An 11,589-nucleotide genomic window follows, 5' to 3' on the forward strand; every position below is an offset into this window, starting at 1 on the left:
AGAAAGAAAGAAAGAAAGAAAGAAAGAAAGAAAGAAAGAAAGAAAGAAAGAAAGAAAGAAGGAAAGAAAGAAAATATAGGGAGACCAGTTGGAAGGCTACTGCAGATACCCAGGCAGGGAGGGTTAAGGGGTGAACGGTGGGGTCCAAGATAATATTTTGAAGGAAGAGCCAACAGGATTTATCAATAGACTGAATTGGGATGTGTCAGAGAATAACCACTTCAAACTTGGTGGCCAAAGGAACTAGGAGGCTAGAATTAATATTCACTGAGATGTAGAATAGATGACAAAGGGAGGGGCAGGTTTGTGGGACAAGTTCAGGAGCTCAGCTTTGGATCTGTTACTTTTGAAATGCCTATTGGACATCCAAGCAGAGATGTTGAATAGAGAGTTAAATATTTGTCTGAAGGGAGAAATGGTTCTGGCTGGAGATATAAATTGAGGAGTCATTAGAGATTCATGATACTTAAAGTCATGGAACTGGATGAGATCTCCCAGGACATGATCCACTCCCAACGTAACTGGGGCTTCCAAAATTAAAAGTTCAGAGATGGGGAACTAGCAAGAAGAATGAGAAGGGGAAGCCAGTGAGGTAGGAAAGCAAAGAATGGGGAAAAGAGTGGGGTGCCTGGGTGGCTCAGTTGGTTGAGTGGCCAACTCTTATTTTGGCTGGGGTCATGATCTCAGGGTCCTGGGATCAAGCCCCAGTAGCCTCAGGGTCCTGGGGTGGAGCCTCAGCGCTCAGCCGGGAGTCTGCTTGGGGATTCTTTCTCCCTCTCCCTCTGCCCCTCCTCCCACGCACGTGCTCTCTCCCTCTCAAGTAAACAAATCTTTAAAGGGTGGGGGGAGAGCATTCCAGGAAAGAAGAAAAGTGTGAATAAAGGCACAGAGGTATAAAGTACAACTCAAAAGATAAGAAGCTCTGCCTCATCAGAAATGCCCTTTATATGAACAAAAAAGCTAGCTACTAACACAACTGAAAAATCAAAATGCATTATTAACTAGCAAGGTAATAATTCTCACTTCTAACAGTTGGTAAGAATTATAAGTATTTCAGGTAGATTTTAAGAGCTTAGTTGCTTTTCATCAGGTTTCTATTTTGCTGTGATCTCTTTGATCTGTCAATGGACAATACTTGACAGAAGGTTCTGGGGACAATAGCTACCCTTAAAATTTGTTCTACAAGAATTAATTGAGTTAGGCTAAAGTATGATAATTAATGGTTGAAGGTAGATTTCTACCTATGCATGAACTTCAGCCTGGATGTCACTCAAGAGAGATTGTTTAGGCCCACGTATTTTTGTGTACATTAGTAAATAATACTGACATCCTAATTAATTCATACCAAAGTCTGAGGGAGTACCCAATAGATACTAAGATTGTCCCCAGAAATTCCACAGGGAAAGGGTTCGATTTCTCCCACTCAGAAAAACTCTCTTCATTAGTAGCTCAGACCATGTCCTAGACTCATGGGCAACCTTTCCCTAAAACAGTACTAAATTAACCCAAATCTTCTAGTTTCTATGGATATGGAACAAAAACAAAGGTGGGCAGACTTAAATTCTCGTTATAGATCACTGTGTGCATTTATTAACTACACCCAATCTTGCATTATGCAAACATTTCTCCATCCTCAATACTCCATCCCTCATTGATCTCAAACTTTTTCATTCTTCTGAAGTACTTGAGCACTAAATGGAGTTACATGCCAGTACATACATATTTGTTTCTACACGTGAGCATCCCCGTGCCATTGCATGTGATTGCGATTCTGATTATTATTGCTGCTCAAGAAATTACCCCCAAAACTTTGTGGCATAAAACAATGATAATATTTATTTTGCTTATGAATCTGCGATTTGGGCAAGGTTCTGCGGAGCTAGCTAACCTCTCCTCCATTTAGTCAGCAGCAACAGCTTGAGCTAAGGAGTGGAATCCTCTGAAGGCTCGCTCACTCGCATGCCTGACAGTGGGTGCCTGTCGTTGGCTGAGACCTTAGCTGGAACTGTGGGAGGGGGAAATGGGCTCCAGCAATATTTCTGTGACACAGCCTGCCTTCTGGGGAAAACAATTTACATTTCTCCTGTCTGCGATCTACATTCATCCCTTTCTCCAAAATCCGAGTTGTGATACCAGGTTCAAGCCTGGACTGTAGGATCTCATCGTTGAGATCAGGTCCAGGTGTGAATGAGGCTGCTTGGGGGTGTTTCCTCAAATATAGTCTCTCTCTCTCTTTTTAAGATTTTATTTGTAAGTAATCTGTACACCCAATGATGCGAGGCTCAAACTCACAACCCCGAGATCAAGAGTCGCACGCTCCACCAGCTGAACCAGCCAGGCGCCCTCAAATAGAGTATCTCTTGACTTGAATTCCTGTTCTTAGTAAATATACACTGGGGTTATTTAGGGGAAAGGGACCATGAGATATGAAACTTACTTTTAAAGGGTTCGGGAAAAAACAAAGTTTTTATGCACACAACACACACATTTCTGGAATATAGATATTGTATGTACGCACGTGTGTGTGCGCGCACGTGTGTGTGTGTGTGTAGAGAGAGACAGAATAGGAAAGAGGGAGAATGCTATAATAAAGCAAATTGATTAAAACGTTAACAAATGAATGTGAGTGAAGGGCATACAAGTATTCTTTGTTGTTGTTTTTTTTTTACAACTGTTCTGTAAGCTTGCAATTATTTCCAAGTAAAAAGTGTTTTTTTAATGCAACGCACATGGCGTAGGTCCTAAGCATTGATCTTTTGATATTTTTTAATTCCAGGGAAAAGTCCTAACTTGATGTTTGTATTCACTCTTGGCGGTTGAGAGAAGACCCTTTCGTTCTCCCTTTGCCTGGATGTCTATGAGAAGGCGCTATCACTTCCCACGTTAGCCTATCTTCCTCCACATCTCATTTCCTTAAAGAGCTAGTCTGGGAAAGACCCCTTTTTGAGAGGGGGTTTTGGCTGTGCTGAAACACAGCTTTTCAAAGGTCTTTGTGTTGCGTACCAGACCAAAGGCATCTGTAAGTGTGGCTTGGCTTATTTAGAAAAATTGTAGAAGGATGCACATCAGTTTCCTTGTAACAAAAGAGACTGGGATTAGCCCCCTTGAAGCACCATCATTGTGCTCCCAGAGCACATACTCTAAAAATAGTGGCTGCCGAGAAAACAGTCTTCCCAAGTTTCCAGTTTGAAAAGGACACTTAATTAGAAAGCTGGTCTTTTTAGCCAGTGTCACGATCCCCAAACAAACAGAATAAGCACTAGTAGGAGTCCCAGTTTAGAATGCACAAGCCAGTCATTTAACAAACTTACTCACGGCCCTCAAAAGCTTGTTGGCTGCCCAGAAAAAGCTTCCCAGGTTGGCAATAACCTTAGTGCGGTCACCTCAGTTGTATCTGTTTGCCTTTCTCTTTTTTTTTTTTTTTTTTAAGATTTTATTTATTTATTTGACAGAGAGAGACACAGCAAGAGAGGGAACACAGGCAGGGGGAGTGGGAGAGGGAGACGCAGGCTTCCCGCCGAGCAGGGAGCCCGATGCAGGGCTCGATCCCAGGACCCTGGGATCATGACCTGAGCCGAAGGCAGACGCTTAACGACTGAGCCACCCAGGTGCCCCTCTGTTTGCCTTTCTTATGCAAGTACTCAGGGCAGAGTTCTGCACAGAGGTGCGCTCAATCTCAATATATTACTGTTGCACAAATAAAGCAGCCGTGGGTAATTACCCCAGAGTGCAGGCCTGGAAAGGAAGCCAGGTTTGATCCTACCAAAACAACTTAACCGAGAATGTCTTTCCCGGGACCAGGTTCCCAGATTGTGAATGTACCTCTTTTTTTAGTAGAACCTAGTAGTAGTAGAACCTAGAAAAAAGATGTTAATTTATCTTTGCCAATGGGAATAAATGAAGATTCCTTGAAATGTACTCTGTCAGGTGACACAAATAAACCATATAATTATATTCCCTGAAACAGAAAAGCTCAAAACATAAGAATATATGGGTTTCCTGGGTCAGACCAAAGGCCATGTAATTCCATTTCTTTTTTAAATAAACTTTTTATTTGGAAATACTTTCAGAATTACAGAAAAGGGGCGCCTGGGTGGCTCAGTTGGTTAAGCGTCTGCCTTCAGCTCAGGTCATGGTCCCAGGGTCCTGGGATCGAGCCCCACATCAGGCTCCCTGCTCTGCCGGAAACCTGCTTCTCCCTCTCCCACTCCCCCTGCTTGTGTTCTCTCTCTCGCTGTGTCTCTCTCTGTCAAATAAATAAAATCTTTTTAAAAAAAAATAAATTCCAGGCTTGCTTTGGATTTCACCAGTTTTTCCATTAAAGTTTATTTTTTTGTTCCAGGATCAAACACAGACTACCACATTACATTTAGTTGTCATGTCTCCCTAGTCTTCTCTAGTCTGTGACAGTTTCTTAGTCTTTCCTTATTTTTCAAATGACCTTGTCAATCTTGAGGAGTTCTTGTCAGATATCCTGTAGAATGTCTCCCAATCTGGGTTTGTCTGACTTTTTCTCATGGTTAGATTGGGGTAATGGGGTTTTTTGGAAAGAATACTGCAGAGATGGGGGCGTCCGGCTGCCTCAGTAGGTAGAGCGTGTGAGTCTTGACCTCAGGGTTGTGAGTTCGAGCCCGATGTTGGGTGTAGAGATTACTTAAAATAAAAATCTTTAAGACAACAACAATACTGCAGAGATGAAGTGCTCGTCTCATAACACATCATATCTGGGAGTACATGATACCCACATGACATCATTGGTAATGTTAACCTTCATCATTAGGTTAATGTAGTGTCTAGCAGGCTTCTCCACTGTAAAGTTACTACCACTCCATTTTCTACTCTGTTCTTTAGATAGCTTAGATTTTGTTGGACATCAAAAAACATTTTGTAAGGGGTGCCTGGGTGGCTCAGTCATTAAGCGTCTGCCTTCAGCTCAGGTCATGATCCCAGAGTCCTGGGATCAAGCCCCGCATCAGGCTCCCTGCTCAGCAGGGAGTCTGCTTCTCCCTTTGCCTGCCACTCCCCCTGCTTGTGCTCTCTCTCTCTCTCTCCCTCCCTCTCTCAAATAAATAAATAAAATTTAAACAAAATTTTTGTAAGAGGTAGGGTAATTGGACATTCTAATGGCCTTAGGTTTTATGGATTTACCCAGAACATTCCTAATTCTAGCAGGAGTCCAAAAAGACAAATAATCCTCTCAAAATCTATAGGAACTATAGGAATACAGTCTTTGAGCTATAGGAATAAGCCAGTGTATTATATTACTCTCCACTGTTTGAGCAACGGAACATTAGATAGCAATACAAATTCTAACATAATTGAATGTAATCCATTGGCAGCCAAGATCTCCCAGCTCCTTAAAATCTAGAGAAAACTGATTCAGCTCTGCAACCTATAAATCATGGAAGTCTAAAGTGCTTGTCCAGGTTTGTCCACAAATAACCAGGAATTTATGTCATCATGGTGGTCCCTTCTGATTGCATTTCTTGCCTCTGCCACCGTTTTTGCTCTGTACCATATCTTGTTACTGCTCCTCTCTCACTGGCAGCCTGGGTCCAAAATAGGATAGCCCAGCTTCTTTTTGCTTCATCTCATTCTAAAACAGACACAAATCTAAAGCTGTCGAGTAGGGTAGACACAGAGGGTTTATTTTTTTTTAAGACTTTATTTGTCAGAGAAAGAGAGAGCACAAGCAGGGGGAGTTGCAGGCAGAGGGAGAAGCAGGCTCCCCACTGAGCAAGGAGCCTCAGGACCCTGGGGCCATGACCCGAGCTGAAGGCAGACGCTTAACCAACTGAGCCTACCCGGGCGTCCTGACACGGAGAGTTCTAATGAAATGTTGCATCTCATACCTTACGGCAAACGAATATAACCCATATTCACCCCGTGGTTCACCCTTCCCCAGGCATGCCTTACCGGAAGTGTCTCGCCCAGCCTGCCCAGCCTCCACCTCATCCCATGGTGACCCAGTCTCACATCATCTGTTTTGCCAGTTTCTATCTCTGTAATGCCTCCTCTCTCTTCCTCTCCCTTCTGACATCCTTTTCTAGATCAAAAACAAAACTGAAGGCCAAATTTTCATTTTCTCTTTCCAAAGCAGCTTAGTTACCTCTCTCTTTTTGGTGATAAGGCTCCTGCCTTGGCCTCAGCTCTCACCTTGTGCCCCCAGCTACTGAAGTTGTTTCCTTTCCTAAATGTAATTCTGGTGCTTGCGGTTAAGGTAATAATATCTTCTCCATTTGTCTCGGGAACAGCCATCCATTCGTTCATGTATTCAATTCAATAAACATTTATTGAGCTCCTACAATAGAGATTTGGAGGATAGAAAGCTAATTTGAGCGGGATTCTGCCCTCAAGGAGCTCATGGTCTCCAGTGAAAGGTGAAAGCTAATCAAACACTTCCAATGTGGCAGGCACACTGATGGGCCCGTTCACCTGAAAAATCTTTAAAAATTCTTTTAATTCTTGGGGTGACTGGGTGGCTCAGTCATTGAGCGTCTGCCTTCGGCTCGGGTCGTGGTCCCAGGGTCCTGGGATCGAGCCCCGCATCGGGCTCTCTGCTCCACGGGAAGCCTGCTTCTCCCTCTCCCACTCCCCCTGCTCGTGTTCCCTCTCTCGCTGTGTCTCTCTCTGTCAAATAAATAAATAAAATCTTTAAAAATTTTTTTAAAATTCTTAATTAACATATAACATTGTATTCATTTAAGGTGTACAACATAATGATTTGACATATATATGTATATATATAAATGATCACCACAATCAGTTTAGTTGACCTCCATCAGTGAACTATCTTTAATCCTTAGAGAAACTCTGTGCGATAAGTTTCATTTCCTTTTTGCCATTGAGGAAATTATGGTTTGGAAAGAGTGGTGTGCTGGCAAATGCTTAATGAGCAGTTGGGTGGGGAGAACAGGATCCTGATTTGTAGTGGTTTTGATTTCTGTTGTGTAAATACTCCCTCTACAGCCGACATCCAGTGACCAATATAACATCGCTGCATGTGCACTTGGGAAGAAGTGCTCAGCAGCGCCCGTTTATATAGTGTTTCTACTTCACCAATACAACAGACATAAAACCGCCAGGGCAAATGTAACTGTTAAATGTAGAAAAATAACCAGGAAGGGCTGACTGTTGAATATTATTTTGTCTTCAATAGAATTTCTTTAATTGTAAGTTGATATTTAATTTTATTTTTACAGAATTAACTTTTTATTGTAGCAAAACATACATAACATTAAATTTACCATTTTAACCTTTTTTAAGTGTACACGTTAGTGGCATTAAGTATACTCACAATATTGTGTAGTGGCCACCACCACTATCTATTTCCAGAACTTTTTTTTTATCATCCCAAACAGAAACTCTGTAATGATTCTTCTTTCCTCCCACATGCTCATAACTTCTATTCTACTCCTATCTCTATGAATTTTTCTGTTCCAGATATTTAATATAAGTGGAATCATATAATATTTGTTCTTTGGCATCTGGCTTATTTCATTTAGCATAATGTTTGCAAGGATCATCCATATTGCAGCACATATAAAAATTTCATTCCTTTTTATGGCTGAATAAAATTCTATTGTATGCATAGGCCACATTTTGTTTATCCATTCATCTGCTGATGGGCATTTGGGTTGTTTCTACCTTTTGGCTATTGTGAGTAATGTTGCTCTGAATACTAGTGTATGTATTTGAATCCCTGCTTTCTTTTTTTTTAATATTTTATTTATTTATTTATTTGACAGAGAGAGAGAGAGCACAAGCAGGGGGAACAGCAGAGGGAGAGGGAGAAGCAGGCTCTCCACTGAGCAGGGAGCCCACCCCGAGTCCCTGCTTTCAATATCATTTAATAATGTCTGTGTTTAGCAAACAGCTGGCAAAATTCCTAAAAATTTAATAATCTGCTCTCATGAGCCTGTTAGAGCCAGCTCTGACACAACACTGGAGAGTCCATAATTTACCCAATTCAGTTTAAACAAGGGCCAATTCGGGATTCACCTCACCACACAGCATCTTCCAAGTTTGCCTAATGATAAGTGCCTTGGACATATCAAAGTATTGATTCCCAGGCCCTCCTGGGAAATTCTGATTCTGAAAGTCCAAGGTGAGGTGATTTTTCTCATCGGAATTTTTCTCAGTCTGGAAAACCTGAGATTAGCCCCCCAGTACCACCAAATCTAGACCAAAGGCAGGGGATACAACTATGGTGCCCTGAAGGAGAGACGGTGAGAGTAAGTCCTTTGGGGACAACTTGCAGGACTTGCAGCAAATTTTTTTTATTTTATTATGTTAATCCCCATACATTACATCATTAGTTTTTGATGTAGTGTTCCATGATTCATTGTTTGTGCACAACACCCAGTGCTCCATGCAGAACGTGCCCTCTTTAATACCCATCACCAGGCTAACCCATCCCCCCATGCCCCTCCCCTCTAGATCCCTGTTTGTTTCTCAGAGTCCATAGTCTCTCATGGTTCGTCTCCCCCTCCGATTTGCCCCCCTTCATTTTTCCCTTCCTACTATCTTCTTCTTTTTTTAAACATATAATGTATTATTTGTTTCAGAGATACAGGTCTGTGATTCAACAGCCTTACACAATTCACAGCACTCACCATAGCACATACCCTCCCCAATGTCTATCACCCCGCCACCCCATGCCTCCCACCCGACTTGTAGCAAACATAGGGGTGGCATTTTTCCTCTCCAAAATCCTTCCCAGCTCCAATATTCGTTGACCATACAATTTTCTCCTGAGCATCTCCCTGCCTCCCATCTTAGGAAAGAACACTTTCCAGAGAGAGGCAAGTGGAAATCATTAGGCCCAGCAATTTAACACCATCTCAGAAGCTTGCATATCATTAAATTGTTTAGAAACATGCTCTGAAGTTAAAGTTTGCCATTCTGTGGTGTTACTTTTGATATCCTGACAAGATATTTTTAGAGCCCATAAAGCCCAAATTAAAACATTGCTATAAAAAAAAAAAAGAAGTGAAATTAAACCAGGGCTCCATAAATGGAAAACTACAGTAAATAGCAGATAGGAGTGAAGGAAAAAGTACCAAATATTTTTGAGAACTATTTTGAGAGGAGAGGAGATGAACAGATGCTCCTGATCAGCATGCAGAGATGTGCCTATGTCCCGCCAGGGTGAGAGGGAAAGGTGTCACGCCTGTAGACTCTGTCCTGACAGGCTCTCACCCTTGGATTAGTGCAGAGGGAGCTTCGTTCCCACTGGTGAGGGATGGGTGCAGGCTGCTCGCAGGGGGTGAGGTATATCACCTTTACTGGACATGCTCAAGGATCTCAGTGGCCTTCTCCTTAGTCGCTGGTTTCTTGGGTCTGGTCTGGAATATGGTTAGTTAGACCGAAAACCCCCTCGCCTTCTTCCTTTATCCTGTTTCTCTCCAGATTAACTGTGTTTCTGATATTTCTCACACGACTTCCATTTGCGGGTTTCCCTGAGCTCAGATTTAAAGACCCGTCTGAAAAACCACGGCTCAGAAGAAGGTCTACACCCTTAGGTTCTTAACTTCTTTAGGCTATAGACCTCTCTGACTACCTGATGAAGGCACTGAGGCCTTAACTTGCTAGTTAAAAGTTTCAATGGGTTTGTTGATTCTCTCAGGCCTATCAGTGGACCCCATGTTAAGAGACTTTGCCTTAGGCAGTGATAGAACACCTCGTGGCCTTGGATTAGGGATGCCTTGGCCCTCAGCCAGAAACTGTTACATTTCCTCCAGACCCAGCACTCCAGCTACGGTGGGAATTTAAATGGCCCTCCTTTTCTTGGAGACTTGATACAATTCTAATTGGATAATTTAGAACAAGATCAAGGGGTTTCTTTTGGCAATGCTAAGATACCCTTGGGTTTCTTATTAAAGAAAGGGATAAAGGGGCACCTGGGTGGCTCAGTCATTAAGCATCTGCCTTCGGCTCAGATCATGATCCCAGGGTCCTGGGATCGAGCCCCGCATCGGACTCCCTGCTCGGGGAGGAGTCTGCTTCTCCCTTTCCCTCTGCCTGCTGCTTCCCCTGCTTGTGCTCTGTCAAATAAATAAATAAAATCGTAAAAAAAAAAAAAAAAAAAAAAGAGGGACGCCTGGGTGGCTCAGTCCGTTAAGCGACTGCCTTCGGCTCAGGTCATGATCCTGGAGTCCTGGGATCAAGTCCCGCATCGGGCTCCCTGCTCAGCGGGAAGTCTGCTTCTCCCTCTGACCCTCCCCCGTCTCGTGTGCTCTCTCTCTCTCATTCTCTCTCTCAAATAAATAAATAAAATCTTAAAAAAAAAAAAAAAGCGTCTGCCTTCAGCTCAGGTCATGATCCTGGGGTCCTGGGAGCGAGCCCCACATGGGGCTCCCTGCTCAGTGGGAAGCCTGCTTCTCCTTCTTCCACTCCCCCTGCTTGTGTTCCCTCTCTCGCTGTGTCTCTCTCTGTCAAATAAATAAATAAAATCTTTAAAAAATTTTTTAAATAAAAAAAAGGGGATAGAGAGAGAGTTCTTTAAGGGAATTAAAAGTCTCTGAGTCACTGTTTAACCCAGGGAGAGAGATGGAAAGATCTTCAAGTCTATGAGAGGAAGTGTAGGCAGTAGAGGCCAAGAGTCATTTTCCCTGTCCCCTGAATTTAGGACATACAACAAGATTTTTGTCACTAGAGGGTAGGGGTGAGCCATAATGATTATGAAACCAGCCCATACCATTAAGGAATATGCCAACCTGCATAGAGTGGAGGGTGAACAAATTAACATCCTCACCCTCACCTTCACCCCACCTGCCTGAAGTACATGGCACATAGAGTTTTTTTAAATTAAATATTGGAGGAGTGACTCAGTTCAATGAGTTGACTTGCCCTATAATGTCATTTTATGCTAACCAATTGGATTTTGAAGAATGTCTCCCAAAGGCAATGGATTTTTGTTTTTATGTTGAGTGTTGAGTCATTATTCCTAGCTGCGGGTAGGCTCAATTTTCTTTTCAGGCTACTCCCTATGGCTGATAATAAAACCATTATGGGAACAGGGCAGGCATCCAGAGTCTCGGACTTGCTGGAGGCTCTGGGAGGGAAAAGGAGAAGTGGAGTGAGATGAGGGAGCAGGCAGGGACAGATAAACTTTGAGGTTCTGACTTACTTCCCCCTTTTGAATTGTAAATATTATTTGGGGCAGGGGGAGGAATAGATATATAATATCTATATTTGTGTTCAATTCCTTGTTTCTTTTTTCTACTGTTTTCTTCCAGTCTTGGTCCATATTCATGTTGGCTTCTCAGAGCTATAATGTAATACTCTTTTGGTTTGTGTTTTTAATCTTAGCATTATATAACATTTTAAATGATGTTATTTATTCCTTATGAGTAACTTTTTAAAAGACTCAGCTCTCCCTTTTTTCCCTGACTGTAAATGTAAAGCATATTCATTAGTTTTAGAAATGCAGACAATGTGCAAAAAAGGTGAAAAATCGCCCTTTATATATATTTTTTAAAGATTTATTTATTTGACAGAGAGAGACACAGCGAGAGAGGAAACATAAGCAGGGGGAGCCGGAGAGGGAGAAGCAGGCTTCCCGCTGGTCAGGGAGCCCGATGCGGG

The sequence above is a fragment of the Neomonachus schauinslandi genome, chromosome 15, assembly GCF_002201575.2.
Source record: "Neomonachus schauinslandi chromosome 15, ASM220157v2, whole genome shotgun sequence".
Taxonomy (NCBI): Eukaryota; Metazoa; Chordata; class Mammalia; order Carnivora; family Phocidae; genus Neomonachus; species Neomonachus schauinslandi.